Genomic DNA, 19362 nt, shown 5'->3' on the forward strand with positions numbered 1-19362 from the left:
ACAGTGCACTAGAATGAAATTTCATTGCATAATGCTCTCAGCGACAGTAAACAAAAATACAATCATCGGCCATAAAAGTGCTTTTGAGTGCACACAATAAAAAAAGGTCTGTAATAAATATATATGAACAAATAGATCAATAAAAAATTGGAAGTAATAAAAAATAGTTCAACAAGGCAGCAATTTTGGGTTCGTTTTTTAGGAGTTCAGTAATCTTATGGCCAGGGGGATGAAACTGTTGCAGAATCTGGATGTTCTGCTCTTCACTCTGCGAAACCTCCTGTCGGAGTAGTTACAGGATGTGATGTCACATTGGTTAAAATAGTTGTTTTTGAGGGAAAATCTGTAAAAGTGAATGAAGTGGGGAAAGTACATGTTACAGATTGCCAAGCACACTCCCATATACACACTGTTTGTGAGTGAGAAAGTGGTCCCTGTAGGTAAAAGCCCATTACAGTAGAGACGGCCATTGTTCCTCCACGTGTAACCCATGGGGTTAGTGCAGGGAGGAAAAATACAGCATTCTAATACATCAAATTTACACTGAGTCCCCACAGCAAATCCCTGTCCCTTCTTTCTGCAAACCACGACACGCCCTCGCCCTGCCTCGCTCCTCAATGCCTCCCACACACACACACACACACACACACACACACAAACTCCTGAACACCACAGAGACTCGAGCCCCAGATTATATTACAGTGCTGTGTCAAACTCAACTCCATCAATTATACATATTTGACCACCAGCATGCTTCTTGGCAACAAGCCTGTATTTTTGCGTGTGTTGCAAGCCACAGATCAATAGCCCCTTTGGGATTTGCCCATTCTGGTCTCAATCTCTATTTTATTCATCTCGTATTTCTTTGTTCTCATTCTGATTTTGAACAGCGCTGTATAAATTGCTGCCATTCAAACGCTGCCCCTCGTGGAGGGAGGCTGGGACTTTCAGTGCTGTCGATACTGATTGCCAGAATTTTCTCCAACTGTGCAGTCTTGGTTGCCAGGTTCTATGCTGCTGGAAAAAAAAACAAAAAAAAACTGGCAACTTGCATTTTAGCTTTTCCTGTGGAACTGGATTTAGGTTCAGGGCTTGGATTCCACCCTTCTCCTGTTTTTTTTTTTTTTTTTTTTTTTGCTGGCGTTGATCTTTTGGATGACCACTTCCCCGCTCCCCTCCAGCTCTCTTCCTCCTCCTGAATATCAGGCCCTTGTGTGAGCATCTTTTCAATGTGTCCCCCCTAAATGAGGTTTCCCCTGTCCTTTAAAGAATAAAAGCCTTCTGCAAATCCCCTTTAAGAGCGCGAACGAGAGAGCACCATATCAGCACGGTCTGGTTATTACTGCCAAGGGGACTGAATGGACTGTGTGTACAATAAGTGTGTGTGCATGTGAGAGTGTGTGTCCATGTACTTTTGTCTTTGATGCACAAAATGCAGCTCCTCTGGCCAATGCGATGGTGTGAATACCAGTGGGGATTGTGTGTAGGCATGTTAATGGGCAGATTGTCTCACATCTGGCTCACTGCTCAATCAATTTAAATGTGCATCTTGGAGATACTGGACTATATAGATGATAGTGAATCTCATCCTTTACATTATCTACATTATTCTAAGTGTTAGTATGTATTTGGGTGAACCAGTGCAGTCCACGGGCTACTGTGGGAGACTTCCTTCTACAAATCCTCACACAGAAATACCCCCCCAAGGGCTTCAGTCCACTAAGTGTCTGAGTGACAGCTGGGTTAAAAGGATGTAATTTGTCTGACTGACCATTTCAGGCCCTGGGAGTAGGGAAGGCATAGTCATGGATCAGCTGCCAATCAAATGACTGAATGCAGATGAGCAAGAACAACAGAGAGTTCCACTGACATTGATTATGACAAAACAAATTAGATGATTTTCATCCCGAGGGTAATAATTTTCACTAAATGAAAAGGTCAATTTGAATTTCCACCCATTGTACGCGTTAAATAATAATCTGTAACTAATGAAAAGTCTGTTCAGCTGCTCTCTGTTGGCCTTTAATATAACACAATAGCAGCTCTAACAGTACCAATGCAGTCCACAAAAGCTTTTTCTATTTGCTGCCTCGGCCATTTTGCACACAATTCCCAGAAATAAATAGAAGTGGTAGTACATGGAGTAATTAGGATGGTCAACAACAGCCACCATCTCTGCACAGACAACAACGAACAAACAAAAACACTGCAACTAAGGTAAGTAAAACTAGTACGACTTCACCTCTACATCACGTAAACTGAGCGGAAAAGTACATCTAAAAAAACACCAGCGCGACACAAGCCAATCATTGTGGAATCAAAAGTGTGTATTTTTATCCAGCATGCTGTATGACAATGCCAGCACAGATGGAGACGCTTTTGATAATGCAGTTGCAATTAAGGTATTATTCACAGAGTTTTGAAAGTTCGTGCTGAGCACAAATTTGTCCTCTCTCTTTGTTCTCCTCTCACTAAACGCTGACAGGTGTAACCCACAGCAGAGCAGGGACTGTGGAGCATTGATGGGCTTATTGGCAGTACATTGGGGAAACATCCGTGACTCCAGAGACAGTGCACACTATGTTCATGTTCTAAGCCGAGTGCAATATCCAATTCTAGCACCTTACTCAGAACGGTATGTAAAGGTTGAATCTTTACAAAACCACAAACACAATGACATAAAGTGGTCACAGAGCATTCTGTACACATACCGTGAACACAAATGCACAGTGTCTATGGAGACAACGCACGCACATAAAACTACTTAGAGCTATAAATCTTCTTCTCAGCTGCCAGTCACAGGCCTTTAACTGAATATACTATTCTCAGGACTTTGAACTGAATGAATATTTCAAGAGCTATGAAACTCCTGGGGCACAGAGACAAACACTGGGCTGTTAGCAGCCAACTGGCCTGCTTACTGCCAAGGCTTACAGCAAATAACAGCTGAGGAACTGATACTAGCCATGCTCCAGTGGAGCTGCTTGGTGGTGGGCAGTAAAAGATGGTGGTTCAACACAGCAGCTCCCAGGTGGGTGTATGCATTATCGAAGGAGTATGAGGCTGGGTCAAAACGAGTGTGTGCAGTCAGTGAATACATCCAGGATGCATCAACGTAAAGCACCCTTGGCTATATGATCAGGTCACACCCTGCTCCTCAACTTTAATTTCTGTGACATATACAGGCATATAAACGTCAGAGGATTCCGCACTCAGACTGTAACCTGTTCGCATATTTATTCCACAATCGCTCTGAGTTAGCAGTAATTTTCCAGTCAGAAAGTGAGGCTGCTTTCTCGGTATGAAAATGCCATTAGAAAATAGCAGATGCTGGGGAAAATGCATGTAATCATCATTATAACATGAAAAACAGGGAATACGCTGCCAGCTCAATACTTTATTACCATGCTAATGCCCTTATGTTTGCGTCGAATATATTGGATCCCACAAACATCAATATCTAATGCTATCATTGCAGCAGCTGGAGGTATGCAATAGCTAAATGTGGCAAACAGTTAATTTTTCTGAGCAACCTCAATATCTTCTTGTGCATATTACATTAGCATCTTACATTACCAAGCTTGTGTTGCAGCGTGAAGGTGAACAAGCTCAATTTTCATTTGCTTCAGGAAGCATAGTATAGAGAAAAATATAACATTAATGTAGGACAGAGTTCAAACTTTGCCAGTTTGTTATCATAGCATAGTGCTACCTGTCATGATACTAATTAAATCTTCCAAATGTTACATCATCATTTTATATGGTAATGGAAAAATCTTTTATCCAAAGTTTAACATACATATAAATTCATAAAAAAACAATGTTAATATCCCTGCATATATCTAAGTTGTGGCAACACATCTCTATGTCTTAGTGTACATTTGAAGTTAAAACTGTCCTTCAAAACAGCCATTTTTTCCCCCCATTCTTGTTCTCAGTATTTTGCAAATTGTACGCTGGATGTTAAATAGGTTTTGCTGGTCCTGGGGTCAGAAAACTCATTTGGCACATAGGGTACTATGCAGTCTTTTAATTCAAACAAGTCCACAACCAGAAGTGGTACAGACTTGTTATTCCCCTCACATGCCCTGCCTAAGCGTCTATTATGAGCGGGGTATAGGGGTGGACTGAGCAAGGCGCTGTATGCTAATGAACTTTTGATTAACTACCTTCTTAATTTCCCTTCACAAGGAGGGAGGGACTGGAGCATTGTAGCACGGCACCATGTCCACTACCCAGCTGCCTAGCATCAAAGCTAGCCTCCCAGGTGATAGATTCAGAAGGCTTGAAGCCCTACAGGCTAATGGTAAGATAATTTATTTATTATGAGGTGTGTGTATGAGGCCGGCTAATATAACTCATCCTTAAGTCAATGTCTGTCACACTGAGGCACGACGACAAAACAAAGGCATAGGGGAGGGAATGTGATAATATGACACATGATAAATGGAGGGGAAGGGAGGCTTATGGATGTTTTACCCTGTACTGGCACTAAGGATTATAGTCGCATGGATTTAGAATGCTTAAAGGTACACTCAATTCCCCTGCAACTCGTGACAGCACCGCACTGATTGATGAGTTACCCTGATTCAACGTCTTTTTATGCAAACACCGAAGAAACATGTCTCATTACATCAGTGGGATATTATGAATGCCGGAATACTCAGCAACGCCGTGAATATCAATTAGTTCCACATGCATGAAACAAAATGTGTGCCTAATGTTAGGCATTTCAAATGTTTTGTGAATATGTGGTATAATTACAAAGTTCTGAGACTGTTTGCATTCTCAGACTGTTTGCTGTGTGCATTGTCACGGTCATGTGCGAGCAGTCACAAGTCAACAGACTGCAAGGCATTGTGCTATCAACAGCAAGACCTGTGTTACACACATTTCTGTGATCACTGGCAGGTGCCTATTTTTGATTTCTCCATAGACCGCAAACTGGAGCAGAGAAAAAAAAACCATCGAATTCTGTCAGTGGGCAGCCTGGGATGAGCAAACCTCCATATCAAGGATCATCACTGGTGATGAGAGGTGGGTCTGCAACTACCACCAAGAGAAGAAACAACAGTGGAAGGGCTGCAGTTTTCAAAATCGGACAAGGTCAGGAGTGCACCAGGAGCAGGCTCTGTGTTTTCTTCATATGGCTGTGCACCAGGAATTCATTCCCCAGGGTCACACTGTCATGTCAGTATTCCACTGTAACGTAATGAGATATTTGAGAGCGAGATTCTGGTGAAAACGTCCTGAACTGTAGAAGAATGGCAATTGGGTACTACTTTGTGCTGTTCTTTTAGGCACAACAACCCAATCACCACTCTCCAACTACTCTACATGCAGAATTTGGCTTCCTGTGACTTCCGTCTTTCTTCCTGAGCGGTCTGGGATGGGAGGAGGACAGAGAGTCTGGGGTTAGGGAGTTGTCGTCTCATATGATGCCTCCAAGGAGAGGGAGCTGGGCACTAACTATCCTTTGAGCAGTTTGAGCGAGGTGTGCTCTTTGGTCTAATAGGTGTTAACTGCCATGTTGTTATCCCTTCCTGCCTAATCCACCAATATTGTGGACAAGGCCTATCACCATGGTATTGTCTATGAACTTGATAATGACATTGCTGCCATGGACAGGTGTGCAGTCATGGGGAAAGAGGGAGTAGAGAAGAGGACTCAGTAAACAGCCTTGGTGGATGCCTGCACTCAGTACCAGTTTAGATGTGTGTGGGTTTAGTTTTAGAGGGAGGTGCTGATGCTATGGTCGCTGAGTTTGAAGGAGTGTCTCACATGTCCCCATAGTGTGTCATAAAGTTGTTTTTTATTTTTGGCTAAAAATAATGCAAAGATGGTTCGTTTAACAATGACTGTATAACCCCTGGTTTTAGGGCTGTTCTGTATGGGTAGTTTTGCTCTAAAAATGTATGAGCTACTGCTGGTCTTGCCTCCTACAGGCAGGATGACTGGGTGGCTGTTGGTTAGTTAAGTGTGACATAGCACCTGGGTCAAATTCTTTCTCACTTGTAAAGCTTGGGAGGCTAGCTGTGGGTGGATAGCTAGAGGAATGGCAGAATTACATATCCTAACAACCCTCATTTTACACATTCAAGGTTATAACAACAGCATACAATAAAAATTGATTTTTTTACCATGTGGGACCTTTAAATGCTGACCAGAAGTCTATAAACACCTTTGGGTGCCAGGGTGAGGTGCAGACAGTGTCCTCTGTCAACCTACTGCCATGTTAAGTGAACTGATGTGGTACTAGTGTGGACAGTGGGCACATTTTCAGGGTAGCTATGACTATCAAAACACTTAAAGAGGAGATGGTGTTAACACTATAGGATGGAAGTTGTTCAGACTCAAGGCAGAGGTGGTCTTGGACACCAGCAGCCTGGATCATCGACCGATTGTAGATGTGAAGAAAGGCGGCTGCTAGCTGCATGCCACAAAACTTCAGTATGGGGCCAGTGATGCCTCACATGTGTTCACCCAGCTCATTGCAGATGATGCATCTATTGGGGAATGTGTAAGGTTTATTGTTGGCAATTGACACTTGGTTGATGACGGCTCATGTTGAAATGAGATTAGAGGTTATCATTAGCTTGTCCAGGTACGAAAGTCAGTGATAGAAAGGAGTTGTTTTGTGGTTATAACCAGTGATAGATTGTATTCCTGCCACATGTGTCGTAGGTCAGAGTCGTTAACGTGAGAATCTCTACAAACTGTACCACAATATGAACATCTTACATACCAGAAATAAGCACAAAGAATGGGTTTGAAAATGTATGTAAGAATGTATGAAGGGAGAGAAAATAATCTAATTTCCTGCATGTGTTTGACAGACCATCAATTAAGTCTGACTAACAGGGGGTCCATAACACCTGATCATCTGTGAAATAGGATAATTAAAGTTTCAGTCATGAGGTTGCACCATAAATTGGTGAGTGCCTGCTTGAGAACAGTAAACTTTTATCGCTTGGCTACTCTGTGCAGTAAAAACAGGGCCACGGCATCTCCTGAATCAATACACAACCAGGTACTGGGGCTTCCTGGTTGGTCAGTCTGTTTATATAAAGGCTGTATAAAATTTGATCTATTTAATTTTGGACAATTAAGTATATGAAACTACTGGCGTTAACATATCGCAGTTTGGATTCATGGACAATGAATTAAATAGGGAGAAATGGGTGAGAAATATGAAATAAGGCAGAGCATAAAAAGGACAAGGAGTGAAACGTAGGAGGGAAAAATGAGGTCAAATGTTGGTCGCGGAATGGAGAATATCAATATGAGGATAAACAGGGACTACGGCAATTAGAGGGAGATACTGGAACGCCAGAGAGGAATTGGGTTGGAATCTGATCAAATTGGGGCTTTTGTGACTGGAGGGCCAAATGCACACAGATAAATCTAAAACCCTTGTTTGGTCGCTCACTTGTTCAGATGTGAAACAAACAGCCAAAATCAACTCATAAAGAGATAAATGTACACATTAATATGCAATCAAAAACATAAAATTGCATGCTAAAAATCTCCTAAGGTTATGCTGTAAAGTATTTAGAGATGTAGGCTGGATTGCATCTTAATTTAGAAAAGATTTAGAGAAGTGTTCCACAGTCAATATACTGTTCTAATTTTAGAGTCTGCAAATTAATTCAGATAAGTGGAAGGATTGTGGGGGAAGCACAGTCAATCTCTTTCAGGGATTGCACTGCATGCAGTATGAATGGAACACATTTCTTCTGGAGCTGCAACCTTTATTAAAGGAGCAGGAAACAGTGGGGTAGACAAAGGACAGGAGGCAAGCGAGCCTTAAGCTCACAGAGCATCAATGATTCATGAAAGACCAAGACATGTATGGATCAGCCAATTATTTGGCTTGTAAGGACTTTTCAAGTCCAACGGTTTGATCAGTTGCAGTGGGTCATCATCGCGGTGACGCTCATTAACCTTGTTCCCACCAGTGGTCATACTTTCAAAGGCTTGTTAAATAAGTTTAGTCTCACAATGCTTTGTATGCAAGTGTGTGTGTGTGTCCACCGGAAATGTGTATCTCAGGGTTAAGAGAGTGAGGGTGGCTCCAAGGGGCAGATATTTTGATATGCAGGTACACATTTCCTGGCCACTGACAGGGGTCTGTAATGTGGTCAGGTGACACCGAGTTTAAAAAGTAATACAAAACAGTTTATGCTCTCACTTCAGCAGTGATCTTTTATATACATATTAGAGCTGAAATGATTAGTTGATTGATCAGTGACCAGGTTAACATGACTGAAAAAAGTTTGGATAACTGATCAATTCATTAGTTTTAAGGAAACGCAGTAAAAGAAAAAGTAATATTCTCTGGTTGCAACATTTCAGATGAGGAGGCTTTTTCATTTTCTTTGTCATTTTTCACTGTGAACTGTTTTGTATTCTTGGTTGAACAAAACAAGACATCTGAAGACGTCACCTTTAGTTCTGGGAATAAGTTTTTCTCTACTTGTTTGGCAGTCCTTAAAAGAATTAATCAACAAATATCTGCAGACTAATAATAATTACACCTCAAAGTGTATTCTTGTGTTCAGTTCTTTGCCTCTCTTGTATTCTGTAGAGATACATTTTAACTGAAGGCTACTGTCTGCTGTATTTGGATAAGTTAGAAAAAATAAATATGACAACCACCATTGTCCTGCACACAGTTTCTAAAAAGGTCGATTTTTCTCCATGAAAGCTAAATACAACATATGATGCCCCACGGGGTTTGTGTGAGCTGTCAAGTTAGGAAAATACTTAAACGAGTTGATGAACCCAAATGATATGTAAATCAAACTTAAATCTTTATGGTGTTAAATCAGCCTAAAAAAAACAATGCATCACTCACAAAGGAAAAGAATGCCTTCTCCAGCATACGCTCGCTTCACGGACACAATTACTTCACATGAGTAATTCTGTGGACAGAGTAAGTGTGTGTGTGTGTGTGTGTGAGTAAGCATGTACAGTACGCGATTCCATGTGCATGTACTGTAAGTGTAGGGATGGTTACATGTATTTGTGTATGCATGAATGAGCGCGTGGTTGTTTGTAAGCATGGGTACATAATGAATGTGTGAACATACGTGTGTGTGTGTGTGTGTGTATTTTGCATATCCCCACATTGCCCACCGAGAACTGGAGCGTGATATTTTATGGCAAACACGACAAGGGAAAGACCACTTTGCTTGGTTGAAAAAAAGCCAATTTCATAATCAAGTTAAAGCTTTCACCCTAACTTGTCCCAGTTAACTGTTCTCATTTCCCTGACTAGCTGAGACATGTACAGTAATTGAACTTATTTCGGGTAGATTTGTATTTGCAGTGTAAGCTAGATGGTAACCTCATCAAAACGTTGTAAGCCTTGTAGAATTAACCTCCATTTGAATTCATCTTACTATAAAGGAAGGACAATCTGGATGTGTTCCAATATCCACACTACAATACTACAGAGCACAGCATATAACAATACATAGTATGTCAAATGTAGTGCTGCCGAAAATACCCCAATGTCGTACTGCATATTGTCAGATGTTGAACGATGCAAGCCAGTGTGGTTTTCTGGCTATTCTGACCCACAATAATATTGCACATTTACAGCCCATACACCGCCGTGTTGCACCAAGTACAACAAGTTGCTAACAGATGACAGCTCATTTCACACTACAAACTGTGACGGTCAAAGTTTAAGGCGCATTATTATGATTCTTACTAGTTAATGTCACATATCTGAACTGCAATGTTGTTGAATTACTGCAACCAAACCAATTGTGCATTTGCTGACATTCCCATTCCTTCTGCAAGTAAATGACTTCAATCGCTGCAATCAACCCATTCTTCACAGGCCAGCTGGTATCTAAGCCTAACTACTCAAACAGACTCTCAAAATTTAGAGATGTCTCCAAAGTAAACTGACGGTACATCGATACCCCTTCGCATTACTTTTTTGACTCTTCAGTTTCGGTGTATTTGGTTGACCCCTTGGCACTGAATGCAAATCAGGGTCAATTTTGACGTGGATTCCGAGGCCAGCTCACGAAATCTTGCCTGAAACTTTGCCGTATTGCCAACTCCACCCGCTGTTGTCCTTCAGATGTGAAATCCAATTTACGGTAAGGGCGTATGTGGTTAATATCAGATTACATTTTAAATGAAGGTTAGTGTTGATTAGTGGCTTTCATTGGAACGCTGATCTCCAATTACTGCAGCCCCGATGTGGAGAGAGGGGAGAGTGTGTTGGAGAGAGAACGATCAAAGTCAAGGGAAAGGGGAGGAAAAATGATGAGAGTTGACAGAAAGGAGGACCTAGTTGAATGGATTGGAACAAAACATCGGGGAAAATCTGAAAAAAAGTATGACCCTCTGAATGAGAGAGGCAGAAGTCCAGAGGTAAACTTTGAAAACCAAGCTGTGGGTATGGACATCCAGCACAGGAGCCTGTATGGATAGAAACCAACACCTCTGCAGCTATACATCCACCTTGAACTAAGTTCTTTCAGTTGTTTTTTTCTGAGCTGTCTGGAAGCATGTAGCAGTGAGTGGCAACATGACATGAAAGCTTATTATACAAACAGATGAAACAGAAGCAGGTACCACAACATTATTGTTTATTAGGGAAAAAATCAGTTTCCATCTGTCTTACTGCACAATTTTTTATACGCACAAATGAAAGTGGTAATAAAGGCAGGTGGCAGACTTTTCTTCGTCTGAAGCAGAAGCTGCCATAAAGTTAAACTACAGATGATGTCCTCCCTCCCTCTTGTTCTCTCCCTCTGTATCTTTCTCACTCCTTAGGCTGTGTAAAGGAGAGAGAACTGGCTTGTTAAATGTGGAACCATTAGCACAGTCTAGACTGGGTGTCTGGCAGTGCCATGGGGGGAAGAAATACAGCGCGACACCGGCGCTCTCATAGGAAATTGCCACTTTCTTCCAACAGGGTCCTCTAAATGGTTGTTTAGTAGACGACACATTGGGCATTAAAAATACCGCCAATGGCCAGTGCCACATCTCAACTAATGAGAGATTGTAGGATAGGGAGGCAGACAAAGGAAAGGAGAGGGACAGAGTCGTGGCTGGGTTTTGGGAAGGAGAGTGTGAGGCTGAATTTGACGGACGAACTTGAAGCTTATTTCATCCATGCCAGTTTATTTAAACCCTGGATCAGGGCACAGGGACAGGGGTACAAAGATTAAAACAGGCAACTAAATTATGAGCAGAGAGTAGCTGACTGCTTAAGGCTTCTAAATGGGCCTTTTTTTAATATTATGATATAACTCCTGGCTCTGTAGCGTTGTCATACAAAGCGCAAGGTGAGCTCAGTTAAATTATACGCTTCTGTGAGGTTAGTGGCTTCAAAAACAACAATTATGATTCAGTTTTGCAAAACAATTGCCTGCACAATTAGACTGAGTCATAGCAAATAGGAAAATGGAGCCCCGTGGAGAAGGTTTGAAAACAACAACTCTTTATAGGTGACATCCTTGAAGATGTCTGCACAAATAATACATTTATTAAATTCATCTACTGCAAAAGGAAGCTTTATCGTGATGCCTGTTTCCATTTGGCTGAACTTTACACACATAAAGTTGCTTTATATTTTACCACGCACATCTCTCAACACCTGTTAACTTATGTTGCACCAGCATTAGGATTACTGGTGGTACATTTGCTTTGATCGTGGAAACAGCTGCTCTTTTCTTTGTTCTTGTGCTTCTAGTTCAAATTTAATTTCTGGATCGCTCATATTGATCCGTACCGTTATTCAGCTCCTGCCATGGACATTTTGATGCATCGCACTTGGGTATAATTAACCCTATGAGCTCGAGGCTATTGTCAGGGTATACCTTTACTTTTAAGCTTTTATCTTGGTCATTAAAAAAAGAAAGCCATACAGGTTGTATATTGATTTTTTTTTCTTCAGTGCTGTCTAGGTTATTTAGGGCTTCCATGATTTAGTATGATAATTATTGCAGACTTTTTCTTTTTTTCGTTTTTTTATTAGCCATTATGTCGAGGACATAATATTTTTATTTTGTAGATATTTTATACAAATATTTATATATATATTATATCTCACCATAAAATGAAGGCAGGAGAGACATGTTCTCATAATTGTGTAGAGAAGATTTTCTGGAATCTGGCAATATCAGAATAATGACAGTGAGATACTGTATGATGTAGAAAACTGGGAATAGATGTACTTAGTACCTAACAGGTAGAACTGTGATTTAATGAAGTATTCACATATAGTAGGTCAGTAGAACCACCTCAAAATAAGGTGACCTGCACTTGTACATATAACATATTATAATAACATATCTAGATGCAAACAAATCAACGCAATGACGACTTCATGAGTGATTTAAACAAGAGTAATGGGTGTGGAGATGGACGCAGAGCTGTATGGAGGCTGTGGCCATGCCTACATTCGATGTAAAGCACAGACACGTAAGTAGGAAAGGTCTCACTGTGCAGTTTTATTTGATATGAGCTAGACCTTGCTGCACAAAATACTTCAAGAGTAATTCAACGTTGCTAAAAATTGACATGATTTTAGACAGATGCAGACAAATAGCTGCAATCCATTCACTGTAGGTGTGGCAGACTGTGTTCAGATGGACCAAATTGTTGTTATTAAAGGCTGAAGTTGTCTGTGCTTTTCCTGCTTAGACAATTCAAATGTCTTCTGTGAGAAAGGTCCATTTTGTCCTCACTGACTGTTTCTGCTCTGAAGACCATCTGCTGCCATCCTACTACTTCCCCCATGTCTTAGCCTACAGCAGTGGTCAGAGGTTGAATTCATAAAGTCTAGTTTTTTACAACACCTGTTCCGTCCCCTGAGTCTGCTTTTAAATGCCACATTTGTAATTCAGTGTTCCAGTTTAGGAAAAATTATATAAAGAGAATGTAACTCTTCCACAAAAAGCTGCATTTTAGCCCATTCTGGATGAACGAATAGGGAAAAAAAACATGATGAAAACATAAATGTAATTATGCATGGCTCTTTACAAACGTGACCGAGAACGCAAGCGAAAGCAATCCCATCAGGCTGCTCCAGCTCCACAAGACGCCCTCTGTGAGCAAAACATATTGACCACCAATCAATTGTAACCAGCCAAGAGCAAGGGTCACTAATTGAACGGAAGAATGGAATTGACAAATAAAATCACACGGTGGCGGTTGCTGCGTAGGTGGTTTTCTCTGTTTGATTGCCATGTACAGTGTAAACAAGAAAGCAAGTTTGCTGTAAACAGCTGTTTTCACTTTGCACAACCACAGCACTGTTCATCGATATCAGAAAATGCTGATTTGGGGAAAATGTGACATTTAACTGACTGGAAAACAGAATGATAGGTGATAAGATGCTGTTATGGGCTGTAACCTAACCTTAATGGTTCACTGTCCAGTATAATAGTAATATTCAATAATGAATGCCACCCCCATCATTTCCAGAAATCCGTTAAAAGCTCCTCCTCCAGCAGTTCAATGCTTCATTAAATGTACTACTGAAATTATATGCTACATTGATAATGACCACTTACAAGCTCTGACAAATTATTGTTTATTAAAGCTCCTTTATTTTACCTTTCAAGGCATTATTACTGCAGAATGTGGGCAGGTAAAATGCAATGTGCAGTTTCAAGTACAGGTTATTTCCTGATGTGCATGTTTCTTGTGCCGTGTGCGTTATGATTAGTTAGCTATTCTGAGTTTTCCTTCAGGGATAAATATGCTTTTATATAACACTGATACAAAGCGAGTAAATGACATTGCGCTTCCATAAAATGCTACAGGATACAGTAGGTGAAGCGGAACAGTGCAGGGCTGAGATGAAGAGCTTCCAATATGAGTAGTGAGACATTGAGGAAAAGAAAGAAGGAGCAGGAGACGACCTTTACATTTTTCTTTTTAAGTAACGTGAAAAGTGACATTGAATTCAATTTCTGTGTTGTATTCATAGGGCTGCAAGGTGGGTCAGTGGTTAGCACCAATGCCTCGCAGCAAGAAGGTCGCCGGTCATCCCAGTAAGGACACCCAGAATCTTTCTGCGTGGAGTTTGCATGTTCTCCCCGTGCAGCGTGGGTTCTCTCCAGGTTCTCCGGCTTCCTCCCACACAGTCCAAAAACATGTTGAGGTTAATTGGTGATTCTAAATTGTCTGTAGGTGTGAATGTGAGTGTGCTTGGTTGTCTGTCTCTAAGTGTAGCCCTGTGATAGACTGGTGACCTGTCCAGGGTGTCCCCTGCCTTCACCCTGAGTCAGCTGGGATAGACTCCAGCCCCCCGCGACCCTAGTGAGGATTAAGCGGTGTACAGATGATGGATGGAGAAATGGATGGATATTGTACTCATGTTGAAAATGCTAGTGGGTGGATCTGGAATGGTTGCTATTAAACTTTAGTCAATTTAATTTTCAAATGGACCATGACGTAGCCATGTTTGTTTTGAATCTACTGTATAAGGCAGTTGTGAGGCTTTGGTACTTATTGTGTATCCTGCATCCTGTGAAAACCTGTGATACCTTGATACCCAGTCACAACTCTGAAAACATGACGGTACTTTGTTTTTTTTAAGGTACCAAAAGTACTGAAGGTACTGAAGATACTTTAGATAACTTTGGTTCTTAAAAAATACTGTACAATAACAACAACACGGAATTGCAGCGGCAAGTGCAGGCACAGCAAGTTGTGGAGAAAAAAAACAGTGGAGTCATGTTTTGCAACTCCAAAATTGGAGTCAGCCAAAAGTCAGAATGTAAACCCTCTAACTTATCGAAGCAGCTCAGAGACAGATATTTGGATCTGCACACAGAATTAAAGGTAAGTATAACAAGTTCATATCCTGGAACGTCACCATTACTGAATTCTGAAAGCTGCCTTTGCTGTAGCTGGGGTACACAAATGACGTTCTAAAAGGCTAACGTGGTTTCTGACATCTGTCTTCCAGCAGGGCGTTCTAAATGTTTAGTGGAAGACACACGGGCCATTAAAACACTGCAGCATTTTTCAATGAAATATACACTTAGTTTTAAATGCATTAATTCATTTTCTTGTCACTTTGATATTGATATAAGCATTGAGAATCATGGAATCCAGTTGCATGGGTACAGACTATCTAACTCCTGCTATTGAAACATCCCTTAGTATCGCTGAATACACACTATGACTGGTCCAACGAGACAAGTCCAGAAATAGGCGCATATTTCATACGATCATCTCTGTATTATTGTACAAATGCAGAATATGTTGAGCAGAAATGATCAAAGCCTTTAGGGAGAAGCGTGTAATGCACACCTGAGGCATACTACAATTCACCACATCAGAAAATACACTGGGAGAAACCTTTATGTACAGACAGTCACAGCAATACTGAGCCAATATAATCAAACAGTTGGCACAGAGCCTTGATTTTGATGTTGGTCACACAAAGTCTGCTGCCTCAAGTTGGCGTGGCTCTCGGTGGTTGAGCCAGTATTTCATAAACCTTTGAAGTTACTTTTTTTTCCGACTTTACAAACATATATTCACCCTCTGATTGCAGTGACCATTGAAGCTGTTATGCGTCCTTTGATCATTCTGACGGTTCAAATCACACCAAACTAAGTAATGGACAAGAAGAAGAAAGTGAATGACTGAACTAAGGAAGGTCGGTATGTGGGTTTGCTATTGAGTAGTCGTGCTTGTGTGTGTGTGTCTGTGTGTGTTGTGGCCAGTGAATGAAATTCAGCTCAGGGCGACAGACGCTTTCCATTTAACAAGCACGTAGTAAGAGACTGGAGACAAATTAGACTTCTCTGCCTCTGAAGTAGATGACTGACCTCAGAATGCTCACTCATACACTTGCAGTCTCTGTAACTACATAAGAGCTTCTGAAATGTTTTGTACATCTCCTAAATGCGGGTGTGTTATTAGTGTGATGACAGGGTTACTGACTTTCTACCAGGCTGAAAGAGCGAGGGAGACAGACACAGGTAGAGACACAGAGAGAGAGAGAGGCCACCTGGGAAATTACGGCTGGCACTGCCGCTGCCTCAAGCATGAAATTGAAGGCGTCTGACAATGCAACTCACTGGATCCTTCCCGTCCATATTCCAAAATAATTCACTGGCACAACCTCCTGCCTCCATGCTATAATATGCTGACCTGCCTATTGTCTCAGCACACACAGACGGGGCCAAACAAACCTCAGTACACAAGAGCAGCTGGAACTGATGACAGCAGGGACGGGGGGGATGAAAAGGCAGTGATGCAAGTGCAAGTTTCAACTTTACTTGTCATGAAAGTCCACCTTGTTTCACAGTAGCGTTAGACTGACACCTTGCGCAACACCATTCGCCATTGTACAGCGATCGATTATGTCCAGATGCTTTTGGCCGTAGACCAAAACATTCCTCTGTAACCGAAGTAACACATCGATCAGCCACAACTTTAAAACTACTGGCAGGTGGAGTAAATTACATTGATCATCACATTACAGTGCAATGTTCTGCTGTATTACACTGACCTGTACCACATACCTACACGTTGCTCCAGACCAACACAACGTGCACACAAACTGCTCAGGAAGAGCTAAATGAACATAAAGAGGTGGCTTACGTAGCCTTCAAAGTCTCCAGGTTACAAGTCAACTGAGCATCCACATGGATGTGCCACAACAAGCTCGATCCATGGAGAGCCCAACCTGGAACCGATAGAATCTGCTGACAGTCAATGCCCCAATGGGTCAGTTCCATCAAACAATAAGAGGTAAGAGGTGGTGACCAGAGTAACTGACAAACTGACATTACCATACAGAGAACTACACAACTTGAGAAGCAAAAACAGCAGTATTACTTCCAGTCTCGTATCCCAAATAAACTTCACAGCATGTACTCCGTTATAAAAACCTGATGAGCAGGCACAACATACAACAGACACCAGTTCTGAAAATGTTGATTTTGATTGATCTTGAGTTACACCATGTAGTCAAACATGTGTCATTACCATCAGCCAGCTGCACGACCTTTATCAGCAATCTGCAGTCTGACTGACATATCCTGTGACCTTCCTCTTCACTGTATAAACATTTGTAATCGAGAAACTTCAATAGTTTGACTAAGCATCAGTGAGGAAAGTTGTGGTTGTTTCCCAGTTGCTTTTCTGTCAACTTTTAATATGTTTGCTTAAGTTTTCTCTTTAGTTGTGCGATGATTACCATATAAAAAAGAAGCTGAAGAAGTCAGTGCTGAGCATCAGCTCTATAAATCATGGCCAGTAAAAGTGGGAAAGGAGTCATGCTGTGATGAGAGGCTCCGCTTTGACAGTTTGTCTTCAGATGAAGTGGTTTCATCAGGTCCTGTTAATTTGGAGCCTCACTTTATAAAGTTAAGAGCAGATTTTATTGCACTATACCTTTGACACATCTTTTTAATCTCTGTCTGGACACGAACAAAGTTCCTCTTGTATGGAAACCGTCTTTGTTCTTCCCTTGTTTAAAGTGGACGACCCTGCAGTATTATTGGTCCATCTACAATGTGTCTGTCCTCGTTAAAAGGTACTTGAATCCTTCGTGAGTAAACAACTGTTAGTTTCTATGTACTAAAAGTGTCTTATTTGAGTTAATTCAGTATTTGGGGGGGGGACACACACAGCATAACTACAGTGGCCTTAGAAGTGGTGAATTATTTCACAGAATCTTTAGACATAAAGGAACTCTGAAGCTGTTTCTATGACTCATCCAAGGCTGTGATGCTGTGGATCATACAAAAGCAAAGACTTTTTAGCTGAAAATTACATATCAGCCATGCCGGCAGACTTCTAGCATCCTTAGTGTATCTCAGGGCGTGCCTCAGAGATTAGCACTGGGTCCCCTCCTTTTCATTTTCATGATATGCAAAATATATATACAGTCGTATGAAAAAGTTTGGGCACCCCTGATCATTTTCAAGTTTCTCCTTTATAAATCATTGGCTGTTCGGATTAGCAATTTCAGTTAAATATATCATATAGCAGACATACACAGTGATGTTTGAGAAGTGAAATGAAGTTTATAGGATTTACAGAAAGTGTGCAATAATTACTTAAACAAAAGTAGGCAGGTGCATAAATTTGGGCACCCCAAAAGAAAAATTACATCAACATTTAGTAGATCCTCCTTTTGCAGAAATAACAGCCTCTAAACGCTTCCTATAGCTTCTAATGAGGGTCTGGATTCTGGTTGAAGGTATTTTTGACCATTCTTCTTTACGAAACATCTCCAGTTCAGTCAGGTTTGATGGTTTCCGAGCATGGACAGCCCGCTTTAAATCACACCACAGATTTTCAATAATATTTAGGTCTGGGGACTGAGATGGCCATTCCAGAACGTTGTACTTGTTCCTCTGCATGAATGCCTTAGTAGAATTTGAGCAGTTTTTAGGGTCGTTGTCTTGTTGAAGTATCCAGCCCCGGGGCAACTTCAACTTTGTCACTGATTCTTGAACATTGTTCGCATGAATCTGCTGATACTGACTGGAATCCATGCGACCTTCAACTTTAACAAGATTGCCAGTAGCTGCACTGGCCACACAGCCCCACAGCATGATGGAACCACCACCAAATTTTACTGTGGGTAGCAAGTGTTTGTCTTGGAATGCTGTGTTCTTCTTCCGCCATGCATACCGCCCCTTGTTATGTCCAAATAACTCAATTTTAGTTTCATCAGTCCACAGCACTTGTCAAGTGGAGTCAAGGTTTGAGATCCCAGATGCGGCCACTAACAAAGAACTTAAGTAAGTAATATAAAAGACTTTATGATCTGAAATACTATATGCTGTGCTACAAGTATGGTGATTGTGTGATTAAATTGAATTAATGATTCTCAAACGGGTATTATATAACCAGATAATCAGTAGTGTTAAGGTTAAGCCGACGATTCTAAACATTATAGTGGATTTAAGATGATTCTGGTGGTTTCCAGTAAAGTTCATGATAAGGTTAAATGAGCAAGTGAGGACAGTGTCCTTAAAGACAGGGCATAACGGGACAAGTCATATGAGGCTGCTAGTTACAGGATGATCGCAGGATGAACTCATTGCTAAAGTTGCCCATGGCTCCTCTTTGGATAAACAGAGATTCCTCTTCTTGGAAACTGATGACTCTTGCACATCCTGTGTTTGCCAAACTGTGTGTAACGATGACTGTGTGTAACTAGTGTGTGTTACTGGTGTGTAACAATGAGTGTGCATTATTAGTGATCGGATAATGTGTGGGGGAGAGAGCCGTAGAAATACCATAAAAGCCACAGACAGAGAGATGTTTGTCAGAGATCGCTCTGGATGGAGAACACACTTGGATGTTGTTCTGACCAGGAGATTGAGGGATGCTTGAGGGACTCTTAGG

The 19362-nt window shown here is 41.3% G+C and overlaps 1 protein-coding gene across 1 annotated transcript in view; it reads right to left on the bottom strand.

The window, feature by feature from the left end:
* Positions 1–19362, bottom strand: part of lrp8 (low density lipoprotein receptor-related protein 8, apolipoprotein e receptor) — a 201142-nt gene that overhangs the window by 74411 nt on the left and 107369 nt on the right. The window lies entirely within an intron of this gene.

This window comes from Stegastes partitus, unplaced genomic scaffold (genome assembly GCF_000690725.1).
Source record: "Stegastes partitus isolate 25-593 unplaced genomic scaffold, Stegastes_partitus-1.0.2 Scaffold158, whole genome shotgun sequence".
Lineage (NCBI taxonomy): Eukaryota > Metazoa > Chordata > Actinopteri > Pomacentridae > Stegastes > Stegastes partitus.